The sequence below is a fragment of the Myotis brandtii genome, unplaced genomic scaffold (assembly GCF_000412655.1).
Source record: "Myotis brandtii unplaced genomic scaffold, ASM41265v1 scaffold79, whole genome shotgun sequence".
Classification (NCBI taxonomy): Eukaryota; Metazoa; Chordata; class Mammalia; order Chiroptera; family Vespertilionidae; genus Myotis; species Myotis brandtii.
This window is the reverse complement of record NW_005371173.1, coordinates 7,033,902-7,057,693: the sequence shown is the minus strand read 5'-3', so window position 1 is coordinate 7,057,693 and position 23,792 is coordinate 7,033,902. Positions and strand designations below refer to the sequence as shown.

Here is a 23,792-nt window from a genome sequence, read left to right as displayed (position 1 = left end):
TTCTTAGCTAATGCAAGTAGTGCTTCGGATGCTTAGAGTGTAAGGAGCTCTGACTAATACAGAAGGTGACCAATGACTGACCTAAGCCAGATCCTGGTGGATCATCATGTCCTTCAGGTTAGGCAGCACTAGCACCTGCCCTGAAATGTGTCTTGGTTTTTGTTATGTCTGCCTCACTTGTGCCAATGTGATTAATCCCTACCATATTTTATCTGCCTAAACACTTTTGTTAAATATATTTCTTTATTGATTTCAGAGAGGAAGGGAGAAGGAGAGAGAGATGGAAACATCAATGATGACAGAGAATCATTGATCGGCTGCCTCCTGCACGCCCCCCCACTGGGGATCAAGCCCGCAACCCAGGCATGTGCCCCTGGCCGGAATCGAACCCGGGACCCCTCAGTCCGCAGGCTGACGCTCTATCCACTGAGCCAAGTCGGCCAGGGCTATCTGCCTAAACACTTTTTTTCCTTTTACTTTATTTTAATGTGGTAGGTTTAAATAAGGAACTGTCTGCATTCCTCATGCAGATGACAGGATGGTTCATTTCCCAGAGATGTTTATACCTCTTATCAGAAAGAAAAAAAAATCTTTTGAATTACTTTTAGACACCTCCTTTTCCACTCCCAACATTTAATTACTCACAAAACCCTTAAAGATATATCCTCTATCAGCACATATCTTGCACACAGCACAGCTAAAGGAGCAGTAAGAAGAACACAACTGACTCATCTTTTACAAGGTGAAAATTAAGGGAAACACTGCATGTATCTACCTGTGCATGTAAGTTTGCATAGTAATAGGGGCTTTTCAAGGTCGGGAGGCTCAGAAGTGGACTGGTTATCTTAACAAGCTTTCTCCAGCCAAGAGATCATCCAGTTTCTTGTTAGAGATCAATTGACCCCTATGGGTCCTGTGTAACCATTGTCTTTAGAACCAAGCTAACATTAAAAGTATCTAATGACTCAATGTTGATTATTGAAAAAACAAAGCAAAAAGATGTAGGGAAGGTAGGACTTTAACTCACTGACAAATATTTCACTTGCATTCACTTTAATCTGGCTTTCCTCCAGCCACTGAGAAAAACACATTTTCCTAGAGCTTGGGGATCGATAGAAGCACCTCATTGCCACTGCCTCTGTCATTCAATTCTGAACCCCAGCTTGGAACTGGTTTCTAGGAATCATAAAATAAGTGACTCTAGTAAAATATTTTATAATGCATTTTTCACATATATTATTTTCCTTTTTTGGAGCTATGTGATAATTTAAAAAGAAATCATTAACATTCCCAGGGTACAAATTTAAGGCCAAGGGACTTCAAATAAGTGCCCAAGGTCACATTATGAGGAAAAGAAAGGGTTTACATAACTTGAGTTTCCTGACGCCAGAGACTAAAATTCATCTAACAGAAAGTGGTGAATAAATGTGGAAGAGTTGAGTTTCTCTAAAATAACATATTTAAGTAAGCCCATCAGCAATCCACTCAAAAAATAAGCACAAAAATAAAGCCTTTGTTTCTAGGGAAAGAGCTGTGGATAATTCTTTCAACAAATACTTAGTAAGTACTTACCATGCACCCAGATATTTTTCCACTGCCCCAAAATCTTTAGATGAAAACTTTGACAGCATTTTTGTAAAGTTGAGTCCACAGACCACTTACACAGAAAGAAAACCTGTAAAAAAAAATTCCTGTTCCGTCAAAAAACTTGGGAGTGAGTGGGAGAATTTCACTTTTAGCATGTATTCTGGGTGATTCTTATGGATGGTAAAGCTTGAAAATCCTGGTTTACAAATCTTGACTCAGATTCCCCAAAAGTTTTGAATGTATCCTATTCTTATTTCCAGTACACAAGGTAAATACTCCCAGAGAAGTGAGTGGCACTTTCTCTTTCTATATTTTCTCATAAATGACCCGTCTCTGAAGCAATGAAGTGATAGGTGCTGGTAATTCAGGACCACAGGATCAGGTCACTGACTGCAGGAGTATTTGAGTCAGTTGGAGACACCTACAGAGCAGCCCACCTATGGGAGTTTTTGTTTGGTAGCAGGCCCATCAGTTTGTCTGATTAAACTTTGTGCCTATATCTGAATGACTCATCCTCTCCTTCTGCTCTGTCCTATGAATAGCTTGGCAGAATTTATGCTAACTTGGAGCACATATGTCAATGGGGCAGGTATTAGATTGTGAACATGTATATTTCAAGATGAGCAGATGCAAACATTTGAACTATTTGTTCTTTTACGGACCTCTCGAGATTACTTGCTTTTCCCACCATCTTAAATTGAAAATCATAACTCAGACATCATATTCTTTAATATCAACTTTAATCTTTAATTTTCCAAATAATTAAATGATATGGTAATAAGCATTGTCAGAGATTCAGAGTGACAAAATTTTGTGTACATCAAGAAAGAATACCAGGCTTGCAAAAAAAGATTTTACTGTCTAACTTGAGACCATTGCTACTATCTGACCTGTGCATTCTGCCTTCCAGGGATCCGTTTCCCTGGGATATGAGTCCTTGTAGGGTCCATGTAGAGAAAACAGTGCAATACAACTTGGATCAAGAACTCGTTGAGTATATAAAAAACCCAAACTCTTACCAACAATATGAGAGAGAAGTACCAGACTATTTATACCCCTCACCTTCACCCCTAATAAAATTATCACATCTTCACTCAATACAGATGCTCCTCCACTTATGATGGGTTTGCATCTTGATAAACCCATTGTTAAGTTGAAATAATGTAAGTTGAAAACATTTGAAACACCTCACCTACCGAATATCATAGCTTCACCTAGTCTACTTTAAAAGTGTTCACACACTTAACATTATCCAGCAGTTGGGCAGAATCATCTCATTGATGCTGTCCAGCATCTCAAAAGGGTATGGCCCTGCATATGCTAGCCCAGAAAAAGATCAATATTTAAAATTCAAAGTATGGTTTCTACTGAATGGATACCACTTTTGCACCATCATCAAGTCAAAAATTGTAAGTCAAACAACTATAAGTCAGGGACTATCTGATGTCTCAGGCAAATATTCTTCTCTCAAGCAGGGGAAATGTCAGAAGTAATGGAACAAGAGGTAATTGTCCTAGTTCCATCAACGTGGCAGGTGGGTTTTTATCCCCTTCAACACTTAACCCTCAATCTGCCCAGAATAAGCTAATAAAAAGTAAAGGAAGCAGACACACTTCTGTAGCCTAATAAGGAAAGGGCACTAGGCAACCAGGTTAATTCTTACTATGTACAAGTCTGATTGCCACTTGTATCAAAGTCAGGCTATAAGAACTTAGTAAGGTCCTCACACCTTTTCCTTCTTCATATCAAGTTCCAAGGCATCCCTTCCTCCCATGGAGCAGCAACTCTGGATGACCAGGAAATGACTCACACACTATATGCTGGCTACAAAAGGGGGTGGACCTCACGGAGGAGAAAGAGGCCAAGGAGAAAGATGGAGACATGCAGAAGAGATGACTCTGCACACCACAGAGTCACTGCAAATGGTTCTTCTATGATCAAATATTCAAACAACAGGCCAAGAGAAGTAAAATATAAAAATGAATAGAGTAGAAGAAAAAAAACACAGACTTTGTATTGGTTGAAATATTGCCTAGACTGAAATACAACACTGATTAATCAGTCTCTAAATTTTACCTGCAACGCCATTTTTTTTGAGCAATATGAAACCCTACTTTCCATAACTAGGGGATTATCAACAACTAGAATATCCCAGGCTAATATGCACTTTCTTGTGCTATACTGAACTATCCAAGAGCTGGAACATTAATGGCAGTCCTCATATCACAGATGAGTAATTAAGCTAAGAAGAAATAAGGGATTTTGATCATTTTAGATGATGCCTATAATAAATCCAAAATGTGACACCCTTTTTAGCTGAATCTAATGACCTTGGTTTAGGTTGTATTTTTATTTTAAATAATTTTTCATTTGAAATTGTGCAAGAACAATTTCTATGCAAAATAATAAAATGTATAGAACAATAGAAAGGAATGTGTTTTAAACAAAGGAGACAGAATCATGTCAAGGGATGTGAATTAGCTTTGCAGGTTGCTCTCAGAAGTATGCTTGTATTTTTTTTTCAAATTAATCTTTATTGTTGAAAGTATTACAGGTGTCCCCCTTTTTCCCCATTGACCCCCTCCACCCTGCATCTGCCCTTACCAGGCCTTCACCACACTATTGTCTGTGTCCATTGGGCTCTGCATAGTTATTTCATCCCCTTGTTTAGCAGATTATAATTGTTACATTTGGATTCTACACAGTCCCAAATGTCCAAATATCCCTTACTGGTGTTGAAGAAGAAACCCCATGGTATATTTGGAAGAATATCACAAGTAAACTTTGTCTCAGACTAATTCACAGGTCATTGCTCTACACTATTCATGCCTCAATAAATACACTTTTGTAATATATTATAATTGCAAGTAGATATATTTATCCCATCCACTAAGTTATGAGGTGCATAAATTACTGTGTCCTATTAATCTTTCAGATATCTCCTCCAGTACCTGGTGGATTTTCAATAAATATTCATAGGAGAAAAACATACTAGTTATTGCATTTTGTTTGGTTTTTGACTATAAGTTAATGAAAGCTTCTTTTTTATAAATTAAGTTTGATTTTGATGGTGTCATGGCAGGGGACATTTTCCCAGCACCCCTAAATCCCACCAGCGTGCAGACCCATTGATGACAAGAAGAGTTCTGGTAACTCTCACTGTTCTTCAAGCGGCATTGATTCTCCACTTGAGGCCAGGGCATCCTAAGTGCTCATGCTCCCCGTGTAAATCTTCCAAAAGCACACCTGAAACTGGATTTTTGCCACATCTACTTCATCTGGTTTCTGGGGTTTGATTTAAATCTTTCAGTGTTCTAAGAGTCAAGTGTAAATGACATTATGCAATGTGTACCTGGGTGAATTCAAGGAAGCATTTGTTCCCAAGCATTTGCAGGCAACATCTTTGTTCTGACAACCTACAAATCTCAGCATAGCCCAATTATTTATGTGAAAAAATAAACTTCTAGTCTCTAGTGATAGTGATTTTTATCTGTCCCTTTATAGAAGAAATGTATCTTTGAACTTTCTTAAAACTTAGTCCTGATGCTAAATTTTTCCCCTAATTTATAGCATGAGCCCATGCCCAATTATCTAATATCCACTGAAATATATAAATATTAATTATATTGAATTATGTTTACTATACATCTTTGGTATCATCTATCATGTTAAAGTGATGTAATTTAAACCTATGGTGAATTATCAACAGCCTTACTTCAAGATGAAGGTTTTTCTGGATGAGATCATGAATGTATGATCAAAGCAAAATATCTATATAATCCATCCTTACATAATTTGTATAGTTATAAATAAATACCCAACTTAAAACATTGGAAGTGGGGTGAAAGTGAGAATTCCCTGAGTGAAATTCAGTAGTGTAAAAAGAAAAAGAAAGATGACCATACACTCCACATCATTCTCAAATGCCAGCTTTGAGGGTTTTTCTGGAAAGCCTTCACAACATGATTTACATATGATCTATTTGTTCACACAAGCCTCCCTCTTACTACTTGTCAAGTTATTTCCCAGGAAGTGAGAATATAGCCGTAAACAAGACAGACAAGGTCCCTGCTCCCCTGGGATTTGAATTCTAATGTGGAGAGTCAGAGAAATAAATGCAGAAGAATATTTCTGACAAGTGCATTGAAGATAATAAACACAGTGATAGAGAGAGTGTTACTTGGAGCAGAAGGGAAGGAACACATATCAAATGAAGTTCTCAGAGGAGCCATGAAGGTGACTTCTGAGCTCAGATCTGAAAGATGAAAACAAAGGACACTTGCTAAAAAGCAGTTGAAGAAGAGGAAACAGCAAGTGCTAATGCACTGAAGAAGAAATCAACTTGGCGGAAATAGCATCACTAAGATGAAACCTTAGTGATCAGAAGCAGATGGGCAATGGCTAGGGCACATAGGAATTTATAGATTAAAAAAGGAAATTGGATTTTATGCCAAAGGCAAGAGGTCACTGGTGAATTTTAAGGCATAGAATGACATGCTCTTACTAATATTTTTAAAATATCTCTCTTTCTGCCAATGTTTAAGTCCAAACAGAACATCCATAGCAATCATAGTCTTTACTCTGGCTGGCTAATTGTCTAACCCATAGCACATTAAGTGTAATTAGCAACTTTAACTGTGGCTTAGTTTTTAAAGGCTATTTTGTTTTTCTTTTTTTCTTTTTAGTCATCATCATAATCATTAATGTCATCTGTAATTATTAGGGTATTCCTTCTATACTGCTAAAAACTGGATTATTAGTAACTGGAGCTTGACTGGACGTTTGTCCCTCAAAAGATAAGCCAAACCAATGGACACAGACAACAGGGGGATGAGAGCATGAGTGGGGGAGACCAGGGAGGTTGGGGTTAATGGGAAATTAGAACACATTTATAATACCTTAACCAATAAAGAAATTTAAAATAAGATGGGCTTTAGTACCCTTAATATTTTAATTCTATATATGACACTTTCTTTCTTTTTGCCTGTCTATGGACATTAATATTTTGTATAAATACAAAGCTGTATTCAAGCTAATATAATACATTTAAAGTTTTACAAAATGTTTTGAATGGCTGCTGAAAATATAGGGCTAACTTCACACATCTCCAAAGCTCATACAAAGCAATAAGTTTGAATCAACAAAAAAATAATTGGCAGGGCAATAGGTTATATACTGATATAAAGAAACATTACTAAAGATTGGATATTTTTTTTCACAATATCTAAATTCCAGAAATAAAAGATACAGTTCTTTCTCTACAGTTGTCTGTTTTTAATTGAAAAGTTTATCTTTTTTATGGAGTATTCCATTGTATATGTACCACCTTTTCTTTATCCCATCATTCATTGGTGGATACTTAGATTGTTTCCATGTTTTGGCTATTATAAATAATGCTGCAATGAATATAGGAGAACATATAGCTTTATGAATAAGTGTTTTCATATTCTTTAGTAAATACCCAGCAGAGGAATTGCTGAACCATATGGTAGTCCTTCTGTACCATATGTATGGATTTTGAGAGTACTATGCTAAGTGAAATAAGTCAGATGGAAAAGGACAAAAAATACCATTTCACTCATATGTAGAATAAAAAACAAAATGTAACAAACTAACAAAACTAACAAAAATGAACTCATAGAATCAGACAACAGAATGGTGATGACCAGAGAGGAAGGCAAAGAGAGTAAAGGGGATCAAATATATGGTAACAGAAGGAAACTCGACTTCAGGTGGTGTGTACACAATAGAATGTACAGGTGTAAAATTATAATGTTGTACACCTGAAAATTATATAAAATTACATGCTCAAATAAATTACAATTTTAAATGTTTAGAGTAAGGAAGAGTTAGCAAAGGATACACAGGTATGAAATAGAAAATAAAATAATACTAGTAGATCAAAGATGTTTATCTTAAAACTACATAGATGACTATCTATACTAATAAAAGGGTAATATGCTAAATTAGACCAGACATCTTCCAGACATCCTTCTGGACATCCTCCTGGACAAAGCCACAGTAGTGGGGGCTGAGGCAGAGGCGGTTAGGGGCAATGAGGCTGGCAGGGGAGAGCAGTTGGGGGTGATGAGGCTGGCAGGGGAGAGCAGTTAGGGGTGATTAGGCAGGCAGGCAGGTGAGCGATTAGGAGCCAGCGGTCCTGGATTGTGAGAGGTTACAGGCTGGGCTGAGGACACATTTTGTGCACCGGGCCTCTAGTCTATAATAATAAAAGAGTAATATGCTAATTAGGCCAGACATCCTTCCGGACGAATCCAAGGCTGTGAGGGAAGCCTGGGTCCTGGGTGAAAGAGGGAAGACAGTGCCAGCAGACAGGGGGAAGGAAGGCCTACTCTTGCATGAATTTCATGCATTTGGGACTCTAGTGTCCTATATAAAAAAAGAAAATATCAGGGGACTTAGGAACTCAGAGAAAAAAGAGATTCCGGGTTATTTTGTTTTGACAATTAAGTGATATATTAATCAGCATTTCCTAAAGGAACAGAACCAGTAGAATTTATATGTATAGATATATAGATATATATAGATATTTATAACAAATTAGCTCACATGATTATGGAGCCTGACAAGTTCTAAGATCTAAAGTTGGTAAACTGGAGGGAGACCCAGGAATGTCAATGTTTCAGTTTAAATCTGAAGCTGAAGCTAGAAAATTAAATCGCTGTCCCAACTCCAAGTTAGACAGATGAATTATCTTTCATTTGAGGGAGGATCTGCCCTTTTGTTCTGTTCAAGACTTTAACTGATTGGACAAGGCCCACCCTCCAGAGAGAGTAATCTGCTTTACTCAGTCTACCAATTTAAATGTTAAGATCATTCAAAAACAACCTCACAGAAACACTCAGAGTAATGTTTAAGGAAATATCTGGACACCCCATGATCCAGTTAAGTTGACATACAAAATTAACCATCACAAGTAGAACTGCACCTTTGAAAGCTCACACCAGAATTTATTTACCAGTTGCTTCTACCAATGTTTATTGATCCCCTTATAAGCATCAGGTCTACTCTAGATGGAGGGATCCAATGAGATGTAAGAAATAATTTTTGTCTTCAGGGCATCATGGCCCTCATACATAAACTAAATGCAGTGAGACAGTTACCAAAGGGAATGGGTTAGAAGGAGAGAATGAGGTCACAAGCACTGAGTGGGCATTCAAAAGTTTAACTTTAATATTTAGAGAATGGTGATGATGTTATCTTCAAAGAACAGAAAAGCATTCAAGAGAGAGGGAGTGTCCTAAAGGACACATTAAGAAATGTAACTGGACTGGGAAACCAACAGAAGCCTGATTGGTTGGTAGAAGCCCAAGTGACAATGAGGGTTGTGCCATAAAAGACTTTGTAGTTTTTGCTTGAGTTTTGACAAAATCTTTTATATTTTTTTTTGCAATCATCAACTACTAAAACTTTTTCTGTCCTCTATGAATTTTTAGTATTCATATTCAAATCATCATTTCTTTGTTGAATGCCTGTTAATTAAGCACCACTCATGTCAGGCACCATGCAATGAGCTGGTAACTTACAGTGAAGAGAAAGAGGTGGCCCTTTCCTCGTGAAGCTGAAGGACTCCTAGGGAGGAAAAATATAGACAATCATAAATGAAAATATATGATATTTATATGGGGGAATTGATTTCAGAGAGGAACAGAGAGAGAGAGAGAGAGAGAGAGAGAGAGAGAAACATCAATGATGAGAGAGAATCATTGACTGACTGCCTCCTACACGCTCCACACTGGGGATCGAGCCTGCAACCCAGGCATCTTCCCTGACTGGGAATCGCTCCACACTGGGGATCTAGCCTGCAACCCAGGCATGTTCCCTGACTAGGAATGGAACCATGGCTTCCTGGTTTATAGGTTGATTCTCAGCCACTGATCCATGCCAGTTGGGTGAAAATATGTGATTTTTAAATGTGATTATTGCAATGAATATAAAGTGTAGACTACCTGGTTGTCAAAGCTAAAGTAAAAATCATGCCTAGACTAAAGCATCAAGAGAGACATGGAAATCTTGGGCTATTTTATCTTAGAGAAACAGTGACACCATCACTAGGGGCCAAACCAACTCACAGTTCTGCTTTAAAGTACACATAAGCCTATGGTCTTGCCCAGGCATATACCTATTATTTTAACTGTCATCTCCTCCTAGAAACAAGAAAAAAAATTTAAGTTATTTGTTGACCTCATAATCTGATTCACTCATACATTGTTTCTACCATTGACTAATTTAACCACTCCTTGTCAGTATTGTTGTTTATTTGACATAGAAATCATACCTTGAGCTTATGCTGTCAAAATCCCAGAAGTGACATAAGGAATAAGAATAAGGTTTGTCACAATTTTTTGTCTATGGGCAATTAGATTTTTATAGCATCTTCTTAAAACTAAATGGGAAACACAAATCCTTCAATCGAAATGAGATGAACTCATTTGTTTACCTGAGGATCAAGCTATTTTACATCTCACCCACTTCACTCAGAGGCTCCCAACATCCTCCCCTCAAACAGAAAGCAACAGATGTGTGTCTCCAGTCTTTGGTAAATCATAACCAAAATAGTTATAATTCTGAAAGGGTGAGAAGGAATAAAAGAATCCCAGAAGTAAGATGAAAGCTGATTGGTATCCACCAAGTTCTGGTCCAATTCTCTTGGTTGGCCCATGTATTTAAAACATTTGCAAGCTATAGTAATTGCAGCCCAAGCAATTTATTGAGGGCTTTTCTTATCTGCCTCATACCCATAGTCAGGTCTTCCCACTGAGTTTTGCTCCTAGTCCTCCTTTTGGTTGGATCCCAGCCATTATCCTTCACCATCCTGCATTAATCACACACCTGTTCAAACTGCCTGGGCCACCATCCACTCTGCTTTACAAAGGCCTGCCTTCACAGCATCCTTGCTCACAGGTGGTGACTAAGGCCTTTATAACTTCTGGCTAGCTGATATCCTCTGTAGAAAGAACAAATAAAGGCTGAAAAGGAAACTAATGTTTGGCAGTGAAAGCTTTTAGTAGAAAAAAAGGTTGTGCACCAGTGGGGTCCCTCGGCCTGGCCTGCGGGATCAGGCCAAAACCAGCTCTCTGACATCCCCTGAGGGGTCCTGGATTGCGAGAGGGCTCAGGCCAGGCTGAGGGACCCCACTGGTGCATGATCGGGGCCAGGGAGGGACACAGGAGGTTGGCCAGCCAGGAAGGGACCGCAGGAGGGCTCCAGGGCGTGTCTGGGCCATCTTGCTCAGTCCTGATTGGCTGGACCCCAGCAGCAAGCTAACCTACTGGTTGGAGTGTCTGTCTCCTGGTGGTCAGTGCACGTCATAGCGAGTGGTTGAGCAGCCCTAGCTATCATTAGTGTATTACACTTTGATTGGTTGAATGGCCAACTGGTTGACCGGCCACTTAGCATATTAGGCTTTTATTATATAGGATAAAACATTGAAGAACCAAGTTTTGGCTCTAATTTTGCATTTACATATCACCTATTTTAAGAATACCTAGACATTTAACTATACTATGAATTGAAGATTTTAATTCTAAAATGAGAAAACTCAAATACAGCCAGCAGTTAAATTCAACTAATTGTATTTAATAGGAGTTCTTTGGCTCAGAATGAACACACATTAATTCATTTATCTGTTTAGCCATTCATGTATTAACTCACTCAACAAATATGTATTTAAAATCAACTCTCAATAATATTCTATTCTAATTAGAGCCACAAACATAAAGAAAAAGATTGGGTTTTATTTTCTTATCATATTGGATTTGTATGGCAAAGAAAAAAATTGTATAATGTATTTTTGAGATCTTTAGGAGAGGAATAAATATCTATTTCAGGTATCAAACAACAGGGTTATTATGGTTTTATAATCTCGTTTATTTATTTATTTATTTATTTATTTATTTATTTATTCATTTGATAAACATATGTTGAAATTCTACTACCTATATTGGATAAAGCTAAGTTCCTTTAGAGATAAATAATTAACTCAATATATTATGCTGGAAAGACAAGTTTAGCATGACTTGATCAGGAAATGTTAATGGGGAATGGACTATTTGTTGCTTTCCAAATAAGTGGAGACTTTCTCCTTAGGCCATTGGGAAGCACTGAGGATTTTTATGCATGATGAGGAGGTAACCCATTAAAAAGAGACTTTATGTCTCCATCAACATATAGATTAAAAGCCTAAATATAACAAATATTTACATTTGTGTCACCATTAAATAGGCAAATATAAATCTGTAAAGGATCAGAAGTATTGGGGAGTAAAACCCAATATTTACATAGCACTTACCATGGCACACAGATTCATTTTCAGAAATTACACCCACATATTAAATCCTTGCAACACTCAAAGGAGGAAGCTACAAGAGAGAGTAAAGAAAATTTCCCAAGCCTCTGAGCCACTAAGTCATTAAGTACTAGATTTAAAATCCAGGTACACCAACATCCATGGACTTAACCACTACACTAAAAGGCATTATTGCTACTGTCATTAAATCTTTACTATAGTAATTCTTCCTCAGAGTAATATCAAGTTGTACAGAAAAATGATAATAAAGTTCTGAAATTCTTTCTTTTCTAATCCCATACTTTACAGATCTTTTTAAATTTCTATTGTTTTTATTTACTTTTTATAATGGTTATATTTATTTTTAAATATATTTTTACTAGAGGCCCGGTGCACAAAAATTGGTGCACTAGGGGTGGGGGGGAGGGTCCCTCAGCCCTGCCTGTGCCCTCTCACAATCTGGGACCCCTCGGGGGGATGTCAGAGAGCCGGTTTCAGCCTTGTACCGCAGGCCAGGCCGAGGAACCCCACTGGTGCACAAATTCATGCACTGGGCCTCTAGTTACAATATAGCCACCACCGCTGTGCTGGCAGCCATCAGCCTGGCTTGTGGCTGAGCAGAGCTCCCCCTGTTGGAGCACACTGACCACCAGGGAGAAGCTCCTGCATTGAGCATCTGCCCCCTGGTGGTCAGTGTGTGTCATAGTGACCAGTCATTCCCAGTCGTTCTGCTGTTAGGGTCAATTTGCATATTACCTTTTTATTATATAGGATTGATTTCAGAGAGGAAGGGAGAAGGAGAGAGAGAGAGAAACATCAATTATGAGAGAATATCATTGATCAGCTGACAGGGATCAGCCCCACACTGGGATTGAGCCCGCAACCTGGCATGTGCCCTGACCGGGAATCAAACCGTGACCTCCTGGTTCATAGGTTGACGCTCAATTACTAAGCCATGCCAACTGGACTGTTTTTTAAAATATATATATTTTTATTGATTTCAGAGAGGAAGGGGGAGGGAGAAAGATAGAAACATCAGTGATGAGAGAGAATAATTGGTCTGCTGCCTCCTTCATATGCCCTTGACCCAAATCAAAACCTTGCAAAACAGGGACCCTTCAGTCCGCAGGCTGACACTGTATCCACTGAGCCAAACCAGCTAGGGCTGATTGTTTTTAGATCTAATGGTGGGCACCTTCATAATTTTAGACAACATGCTTATTGATATTTTTAAATAAAAACAGTATTATTTTCTTGTCACTATGATAGAATGATTTAGCTTAAATGCATTTTGACCATCCATTGATCCCATTGTGTTTAGCTTTATATTGCCCCTTTATGACATTAATAAGATACCTAAATCCTTATTTCTTATTCCATAGAATTTATATGGTATCATTTCCCCCTCCTCCCTACTAAGATGAGTTGTCACTACTCTTACCTATTACTTATACATATTCTTCACAGTTCCCTTCTTATTTCTTCTCCTACTTTGCCATTGAAATTTTGCCTTTTTAAGTAATTAACTTTATCAACTTTTACACTCTGTTCTGCACCCACAACCAAGTTGGCCATTATTTGTCCATTGACTGTAGAGATTCCAGCATCTATATGCCTACATTTTTATTACATGCCAGTAGGAGTTTTTTGTGTTGTTGTGGTTTTTTTTCCCCTCAAACAGTGCATTAGAGTTAAATTTTCATCTTAGAAACTTAATCTTAACAACTGTGAAAGCTGAAAGAGATTGTTTCTAGTATCACAGTTAAGTTGATTTTATTCTATAATACTAAATCATACTGTATTTTAATTTGCTTCTATGTAGACTATAACTTCTTGTACATTTTAGTTTTATCATTTCCAATTTTCTATTCCTTTTCTATTTCATTCTTTTCCCTTCCTTTCTTCTTTTGTTCCTCTCTCTTGTTTCCCTTCCTCTCTCCCTCCTTCCTCCACCCCTGCTCCCTCTCTTCAAATTATGTGCCTGGATACAATCCTGTGAGTTTCCAAATCTCTCATTCAGAGAAGTAGCAGCTACTTCAGGACATTTTTGGGTAGTTTGGGATTCCCCTCTCAGTCCCTTTCTAATAGAACACCAATAATCTGGGGACTGCAGGGATGTTCAAAGCATGGAAGAGGGAGGAGATGTGCTAGTCCTTTGTCCACACCTACCCCTCAGCTGAGATGACACAGCCCTATTTGGTCCTCCTCTCAGCATGTCAGCGGCAGGGCTCTCATCCTGGGTACTGGCGATGTTCAGACTTCTGCTGCACTCTGTGGTCAGGAAAACTTGGTAGTCCATCCACGTCTGTCTTGAATATCTTCACACCCCCATCATACTCTTCTATTCCTGAATCAAGCATGAGGGATTCTGTGAAGCTAGACATTAGGGGTTTAGATAGAAATGCTATAAAAAAAAGTCTTCTTTTTTTGAGTTTCCCAGACTCTGTGGGAAATTTATCTTAAGCCCAACCTCTCTCACTTCCTATCCTTTTACCCCCACCCCATGTATCCCTAACCCAACCCCACCACACTCAAGAGTTTGGCTTTAGGGAAGAGTAGACAGCATGAGTACCTTTATCAGACCACTAAACAGTGGATTTATATTTGCCTTTTTTTCTGAAATTTCACCTTTCTCCCCAACTCAAAGAATTACCTCCTCTACAGCTAGAAAGACCTAAATACACACTAATTTCCCCCAGTCTCTCATTGGTCCAGGACTTCAATAATTAGCTTCATTGATTACTCTTGCCTTTTCCCCCTTTTAATCCTGCCCTATGTGTAGCTTTGGGCCAAACTTCTCCTGAAAACTGATTCTTCAAATGAATTCCTGGTGATCTCTAGGCTGCCCGCCAGGAACATCTGAATCTCAGTTCAGACTCAAGCTGGAAAACAGTTATATGGACTAGTAAATTTGACCAAACACTAAACATACACATTTTTTTTTAAGTAAAACAGGCCAATAAAAATATTTTCAAAATTGAACTTGACCCAAACTGATAAATCTTCCTGGTTCAATTCCAGAAATAAAATTGTTTTGATTTTCAACCTCATCTCAAGATGTTTAAAGATGAAACCAGTTAAAGACACCCGTATCTATTAGTTCTATCTTCAAGTCTCTGGCAGATTCTGGGCACTGGAAACCCTGCTGTGTTTATGCCATCACTTTTATCTCAGCCCCTCAGAGATAGGCTTTAAAAAGGGCAGGGGGAGGGGCTGTTAGAGGATGACTGGGTGGCAGCCTTTCTGTCACCTGGGAGGCTGGGTTCCCAAGAACTACTCCCACTGTTTTATTTGTTTCACTCTCCCAGCAATTTCATATGGGAGGATAGCAATGCTCATTGACACAGATCAGTCACTTCTCACTCCACATTTGCTTCGACAGCATGAACACGGGGTAAGGGGGGCACTAACTCCCAAAGGCCCTTCAGAGTAGTGGTCAACCCCCAGGGGCCAGCAAATAGCAGACATTTTTTTGTTTTCTCTCGTTGGAAGAGCATTTAAGTGAGTTATGGAGGAGCTGTAGTTGTATTTACATTGACATTCTAACAGTTCTCATTAAAATTTAAAGAATCTCCTCAAAATAATTAGTGTTCCCATAAAGAACTCCTGAGAGACCTCCAAGTGTGCTGGCTACTGGGACTGGGCAGAAATTCAGGATTTGATTTGTCTCTTCTCAGCTAGGAAGTTTCTCACATATAAAAGCATCTGGCTGACAGCCAATAAAATTCTGTGTCTCCAAAATTTGCTGTGAAAAGACCATGTTTTCATAGGTCTGAGAGCTTTCCACCTGCTAACCATACCAGGATAAGATCTGTTCTTTGGCACTGCGAAAAAGATGAGCATTGCCATTCAATGCTGTTCTGGCTGAAGGTGGATTTTTGTCATCTTCTAACCAAATTCATAGACTAAAGTGTCCTAATTGATGACCATGAGAAAGTTAGCTTTTTTTCTTTGTCCTATCCTCCTTTTCCCTCCACATAAAGAAGCATACACTAAGAGGAAATCCATTATAGATTTGCTATTGCCATACAGGCTAAGCCAGAGTAGACAGTAGTATAGGCACATAGTAACAGTTCTTGAGCCAAAATTCATGAAACCACTTCTCCAGATCTTTCCATTACTTCCCATTGAAAGCAAGATTGAGAGAAATTAAATGGAAACCATTGCCTAAGATCAGAATTTCAAACAAGTTACCTTTCTAGAAAATAACTTATTTTAAAAAGGAGTATCTGATGTCCAACCAGTGTTGCTCAGTGGTTGAGCATGTAAAGTACTTATTAGCAGGTATTATATAAATTTTTGAAGTGAAGAGAAAGATGAATCTTTGAAGTGCCTAATTCTTATGCTTAAAAATAGCAAGTACATATTTTATTATTGCTACACATTGCCATACAATAGCCCTTTTGTAATAAATCCTCAGGGAATCCTGAGGAATTTTAAAATAGCATATATTCTTACAACCTGGAACCATTAAGATCAAAACACAGGAAGAGTGCTGGCCAGGTAATCTTAAAAATCCTTCTAATCTTTTAATGCTTTGATTGATGAGCCTGATATGACTTTGCTTCAAGCTTCATAGGTCCATTGGCTACTAATCAGGTTTAATAAATGTAATTCCATTTGAAAATATTGAGTACTGTAAATTATTACCTTGATGATTTTTAACTAAGTGCAACCATAAAAATTTCTGACAGTCTCCATGAGCAGTGGTCATTGAACAAAAGTGTTTCCCAGATGTAATATACCACATCCAATTTACTTAAAATTGTATTTTGAGAGGTTTTCCCAGTTCATATGTAATACAGGATGAAGAGTTAACCAGGCAATGAACAATTTTTATAATTCCTTATAATATAGAAGTTAACAAAGAAAAATCAATAAAGACCATTTATTTTCTAAAAATGAAAATGGAGTTTAAAAAGTAAGACGATTGATTGGTTTTTGATAAATTTACCTTTGATAACTTGATAGCCTATGGGTAAAAATAACCTGATTTTAATAAAAACTTAAGGAATCAATTAACATCCTTAGTGCTTAATGCCACCCGGAGAAATTTCAGAAAAAGATTCTTGAAGATTTTCACAATTTATTTAAGAATGGGGTTAATCACTGCAAGATAAATAAAATTCAGTGTAAAGAGAGTTGTCATAACATAAAATATAGCTCCTGAAAAATACACATATAATACATTTTGAGAAGATAAGAATGGTGGCTTATAACACAGTTACACAATCTAATTTTTGGAGAGTTAACATCTAGAAAAACTGGCAGTTTCAGTTGCAAGTTTCTTGTACTGTAAGGTTTCTATGATGGCTAATCTTATGTGTTAAATTCATGGGTCCATGGGTGCACAGATATTTGATCAAATATTGTTCTGGGTATTTCTTTGAGGGTGTTTTTGGATGAGAATAGCGTTTGAATCAGTAGAGAGAGTAACAGATTGCCCTTCTAATGTAGGTGGGCTGCATTCAATCAGGTGAAGGCCTGAATGAAACAAAAAGGCTGACCCTCTTATAAGAAATAGAGAATTTCTTTTGCCTGACAGCCTTCGCACTGGGACATCAGATTTTTGCCTGCTTTCAGACTCTAATTAAAACATTGACTCTTCCTGGGTCTCAAGCCTACCAGCCTTCCAACTGTAACACCATCAGCTCTATCTATTATCCATTCTTTGAACCATCAGCTCTCCTGAGTCTCAAGATGGACTATTCACTCTGCAGATCTTGGGACTTGTCAGCCTCCATAATTTCATGAGATAATTTCTCTCTCTCTCTCTCTTTCTCTCTCTCTCCTTTTTCTCTCTCTCTCTAATATAAAAACTTATTGGTTCTCTTTCTCTGGAGAACCCCGACTAATACAGTTCCCATTCACAAGTGTTTACCCTGTGAATATTTACATTCTCATGATTTTAAAGTAATGCCCAGTGCCATTTGGCATTTACTTAAATTAATATTCACTACGGGTAAAACAAGGTGGTAGAAAGTGAGTTGGTTTTAAAGCCAGATTTAAATTCCTTGCTCTGTCACTAAATACATAAGTGGTCCTGGGCAGATTATTCTACCACTCTGAAAAATGTGTTTTCTTGTTTATAAAATAAACATTAAAAAATTAAAATTGAAAACTAAACTCCTCCAAGATTGTGTGGCTTAAATGGACAATATATGTGTGTGGTAGAACTTTGTGGATGACCCCAAAAGGTAGGATAGCTCCCTGAGTCCTGCCCATGCACAGCAACTGGTCTGACAGGCTAGCTTGAGTCCCTAAAGATGATAGAAGGCAAAGACTTAGGGAAATTAATTTAGCCCCAAATTTTACTGACTTGCTACATTGGTTATTATATTGAGATGGAAGCAAACCTGAATTAGAGGCAGATGAGACAATGTCAAAGGGCTCTGTTTTAGCAAGCATATCCTTCTAAGGCTGTGTATATTATGTTCCTGGTGAAAGCAAAGGATTGAACTAAAGAAATGGTAAAATTTTTCAGTATCTGTAACAAGTAAGAAGCACATCAGCTTACTTCTCCTTCTGTGATCCCAATCTCCACTGCCTGGCCCTGGAGATAAGGGGAGAATATTCGGGAGAAAGTCCCAGGAAAGGTCCCAGGAGTGGAGGGCTGTGTGATGTGGAGCTCCTCTGTTGGGAATAAGTATAAAGGGGAGAGGAAATTGCAGAATGATAAATGAGTTAGTGTGTGTGTTTGAGTGTGTATGTTATAATCAGTACCTAATATATGTTTTTTTTAATCTGGAGTGAAATAGGTTTTTTACAATTTATCTTTATTTTTTAAAGTATACAGATGTCCCTCTTGTTCCCCCACATTGACCCCCTCTATCCCCTCCTGCCCCTTCTCTAGGCCTTTACTGCACTATTGTCTGTCCATGAGTTATGTATATATGCATACTAGAGGCCCAGTGCAAGGATTCGTGCATCGGTGGGTTCCCTCTGCTTGGCCTGTGGGGATCTGGCTGAAACCAGATCTCCGACATCCCCCAAGGGGTCCCAGATTGTGAGAGGGTGGCTCTCGGGTGATGCACCCTGGAATCGGGCTCCCTCCTCTCTGGTTCTGGGTGGATCACCTGAGGACCACAGCTGCCAAGCCACCGCAGCTCAGCAGCTCCTGCGTTGAGTGTTTGCCCCCTGGTGGTCATTGCAAGTCATAGCTACCGGTCAACCAATCGCTTAGGCTTTTATATATATAGATAAGTTCTTTGGTTAATCACTTCTCAACCCACTCCCCCCTTCCCTCTGAAATATGTCAGTCTGTTGCATACTTCCAGGTTACTCTTATTTAGTAGATCACTTATTTGTTTGTCAGTTTATCTTTTTCAGTTTTCAATACCCACCCTATGTAGAAAAAAATGTTTTCAGTAATACTTATGAAATAAAAATAATAAAAATAATAGCCAGAAAAGTAATGCAGATAGTATAAAGATTCTCCAATTGAATTTTGCATACATAATTATGTTAGTAAACATAAAGTGAAAAAATAATTTTTCAGTATAAAAACAAAAATGCACAACTATTTATTCAGTAGTTATGCTTGTTAGGACAGGTTAGGATGAGTGCTAGGGACTGAATATTTGAAAGCCATTCTTCCACATCAATATCTACTCTACCTATGTTCAACGCTTTAAATCACCAAACATGTTAAATTTAATTTTAAATTAATATTAATAAAATATAATAAAACTGGGAGGAATAAAATCAGACAAGTTGCTAAATTTCAAAAAAAGTCTTCTTTTAATAGCAAGAGATTAAGAATATCTGAATAAAATATATAGGTATTTTATTAAGCTATTTATAACAAGTGACTGGGACCAAACTTGACCAATATTAATTTTGGCTCATAAAGGCCATCACCAATTTCAACACTTTGCTGTCATCAATATTAAAATGCTGCTATAACCTTTTTGAAGCATATATTTATCTTATTGGGGCACTAGACAATAGTTCAGGAAAGTGTTCCTAAAAATGAAAAACAGTAATAATAGTAAAAAAGAATAAAAATTGTTGTATTAGTTAAGATCCAATCAGCAGATAGAAACCACACAATAATTTAAACAGGGAGTGTTTGATGTAAAGAATTATTCCCTATAACAAGAAAAAAATCTGTACAGTATTAGAGAGAATCCTAAAAATTACCCTGGTGCTGAGGGAGATTGCCCAAGGAATGAACAATGATGGAAGGTACAATTCCTCAATGCTGGAATTCAGTCCTCATTAGAAAGGGTAAGGTTGTGGTCCCCTGGAAGGCAGAGTGGTTTGCTGAGTTGCCTTGGGTGAGAGCTGGTCCATGGGAAAACTGGAGACATCCCTTGGGATGCCACTGAAACTCATGGAGTGGGAGTTGCTTGGATCATCCACACACATCCTGCTGGAGGATGAGAGAGACAGTCCCTTCTTCAGGCAGTCTCTCTTCTTCAGGCAGACTCTTTCCATCACCTCTGCTGACAAATCTTAAAAAACAAGTTGCAAAGGAAAACTATAAAAATGGTCCAGATCCATTTTAACACAACAGGCCATGGGGGAGGGGGGTGGGTTGAGGGAGAAGATTTAGAGCTGAGAGGGTATACATTGATTATTTTCACAGTTATATTTAACTTTCTATTATCTACCTACTCATTTCCATGTAGACATATGTGCCTAAATTTTCACGAAGTTTAATTTTATTAAAATATAATATACCCCAAACAGCCTATGGACCCATGTGTTTTCTAAAAATCTAAATCACACATCTCTGAGACGGTTGATAACGTGACTCCAATCTCTTAGCTATATATTGATTGATGTGTATTTTCTTTTGTTTGAAGAGATGAGGGAAGGGCAGGATGATGGAATAGTTCATATATTACTGAGAGGTTTTTTACTGATTTCTAGCAATAATAATAGTAAACAATTTAACATACTAACTTACTATTTGAAGTATAGGAGTATAACTGCGTAAATCAGCATGCTAAGTACCCTTCCAATAAATATTATGTCTGCATGCACAGGTCTAGGACTGATGGAAATTTTTCTTTAATGCCTCCAGCACACTCTAGATACATGCTGAGTCATTTAATTGGAATTAGGTGCATACTGAAGCACGAGAAATGTCCAGATTCCTCTTATTTAGTAGTTCACCTATTTCACACAGAAGCCAAGTGGTGATTGAGGACAATTGGGGGTCACATAACTAAATTGAAGACCAGGCTCTCAGTACTCACCCACGCCATCATCCACAATGCACACACTCTTATGAGCAGCTGCAGAAGTTGAAAAATGTGTGCAGTTTTCTTTGAAAGAGTTCTTACTAATCTTGTTTCTTTTTCTTTTTTTCTAATCCTCACCAGAGGATATTTTTCTATTGATTTTTAGAGAGAGGGGAAGAGAGAGGGAAAGACAGAAGGAAACATCAATGTGAGAGAAACACATCGATTGATTGTCTCCTGCACGGCCCCAACCAGGGCCCAGGCCTGGGAGGAGCCTGCAACTGCAACCTGGGTGTGGTGCCTTTGACCAGAATTGAACCCAGGACCGTTGGGTTTACAGGCCAACACTCTATCCACTGAGCTAAACTGGCTAGGACATAATTTTGTTTCTTGATGAATAAATACCAGCCACAACAAAGTCAATTAATTTAAACTATTGCTTTTATTATAATTACACGGGAGCACAAATAAATAAGCACAAAAGTATTTAAAATATTGTCAATGCACTAAAGAAAACAATTTGTTTTTAAACAACATCTGGTTACTTCAGTAGTATCAAAGTACATTTATAATTACATGTTACCTAAAAAACCAAGTACAAAACTTAAGAGAAATTAAAACATCAATGTTTATATTATTATGTATATAGAAATGGCTAACAACACACGAGTAGAGAAATCTGTTATCTAATGCTTATTTGCACATTTTTTTTCAGGCACATACCTGACAAGTTTATGAAAAATGCAATATGACATTCAGATTTTTAGATATGGTAAACATGTCATTTTGGAATGGATGGTAAATGGTTTCCTTTAAAAACCCTGTCTTTTAAAAATGTAGTGCCATTATCCACTAAAAAACATATTATTTTATATAATTTTCTTAATAGCTATTTGTTTCAATTTCTTGAAAAGAGCAAGAAAGTAAACATACACTTGCTAAATACGTAAACACATTTTTAGTGCAAGATAACAAGACCTGTGACTTTACTGTGCTTTGATTTGTATAATCACAGTGCACTTTACACGAACTGCTACACTACAAATGTTAAGGAGTTCCAAATCAAAGAAGTGCATACTAAACATTTCCCTATATATTATATACAGTATGTATACTGTATGTGGCTGTATACACGTGTAAATGTAAATGCTTTTAGGGTAGGCAAACCCAGTCACATTTGGGAACAAATGAACACTTCAAAAATTTTGTCATATATACTTGGGAGATAAATCCAACAATATCTCTGTAAAGATGTTTCCCCTTAAATTCGAATTTAGATAACACTTAAATGGAAATGTACAGACATTATTTTTCCAGATTAAACACCTTTGCTATGCTGTGATTGACCCAAATATCAAAAGGTTATAAATTAATCTAAATCCCAAGCAATAGTGTTCAAGTCCAACATAGCAAAACTTGCTATCATCTTACTGATTTTCTGATAGACAGTGATACATATCCTATGTGCACACATAGAGGCTTACACATAAACATATTTTATACTTAGACATTGACTTTACTATGTTTTAGTAGTTTATTTGGACTGTACATTTGATTTGAAAGAAAAGAGAATACCATATATAAGCAGATAAGTGATGTCAAGCACATGTGATATTGTATATCTTCTTAAAAACAATTGACTTTGTTTTGAAAATATTAATGATTGCATAATTAAGCTTATTAAAGGCAGGGCCACATCTTTTGAATATTTAATGCCAAATACTTCACAAATTTTTTAAATAACCGATACATAAGTTGCTCAACAGTGAACTGTTAAATGAGTAATGGATTAATAAATTGTCCACATTCTACAGTTAACTATCTTAAATACTATAAGTACCATTTTTCTTTCACTTCCATTGAAGTTTGGGACATAATGAGTTACAATTGCTATTTTATTCTACTTCTATTCCTTCACAAAGGTGAATTATTCCTCATCTCAGATTACTGCTTAAATCATAGGACTCTGCTTATTTTCATAGGTAGCCATAATTAGCTTACGGGCTCTTTTCTATAGGCAAGTGGCTCACCTTAACATGTAAGTAATAGAAAAACTGCATTTTATGTGCACTGTTTAAATGTCTTGTTTAATTAGTTAAAATGATATCCTAACAGGGTTGTTCAGTGTTTTTGACTTGCTCATTAACCTCACTCAAAAGGGTCAACCCAAAAGGTGTGTGAGAATGAGGCTAAAGCCAGAACGTAGTAAGAAAAAGGTTTCTCTCCTCTCCAAAGCAGTCAAAGACAACTTTCTGGAACCTCAGTGTCTCTGAAGTTCCGGTATTATTTTGAAAAGTGAAGTTCTGTCTGGTTGTATTTACACAATGGCTATGTATTTGAAGGTGTGTATTCTGTAAAACTACAAATGTAAACCTCCCACTGTTTTATTTGTTTCACTCTCCCAGCAATTTTATATGGGAGGATAGCAATGCTCATTGACACGGATCAGTCACTTCTCACTCCACATTTGCTTCGACGGCATGAACACGGGGCAAGGGGGGTACAACTTTCTGGAACCTCAGTGTCTCTGAAGTTCCGGTGTTATTACTTTGAAAAGTGAAGTTCTGTCTGGTTGTATTTACATAATGGCTATGTATATGAAGGTGTGTATTCTGTAAAACTATAAATGTTAACCTCCCACTGTTTTATTTGTTTCACTCTCCCAGCAATTTCATATGGGAGGATAGCAATGCTCTTGACACAGA

At 37.5% G+C, this 23,792-nt stretch overlaps 1 long non-coding RNA gene across 1 annotated transcript; it reads right to left on the bottom strand.

The window, feature by feature from the left end:
• Positions 1–21,510: 21,510 nt before the first annotated feature.
• On the bottom strand, positions 21,511–23,776 carry LOC106724295. Its single transcript, XR_001360051.1, has 2 exons — positions 23,605–23,776; positions 21,511–23,346 (listed from the first exon to the last, which is right to left on the bottom strand). It is a non-coding gene; the product is annotated as an uncharacterized LOC106724295 (long non-coding RNA).
• Between the last annotated feature and the right edge of the window lie 16 nt (positions 23,777–23,792).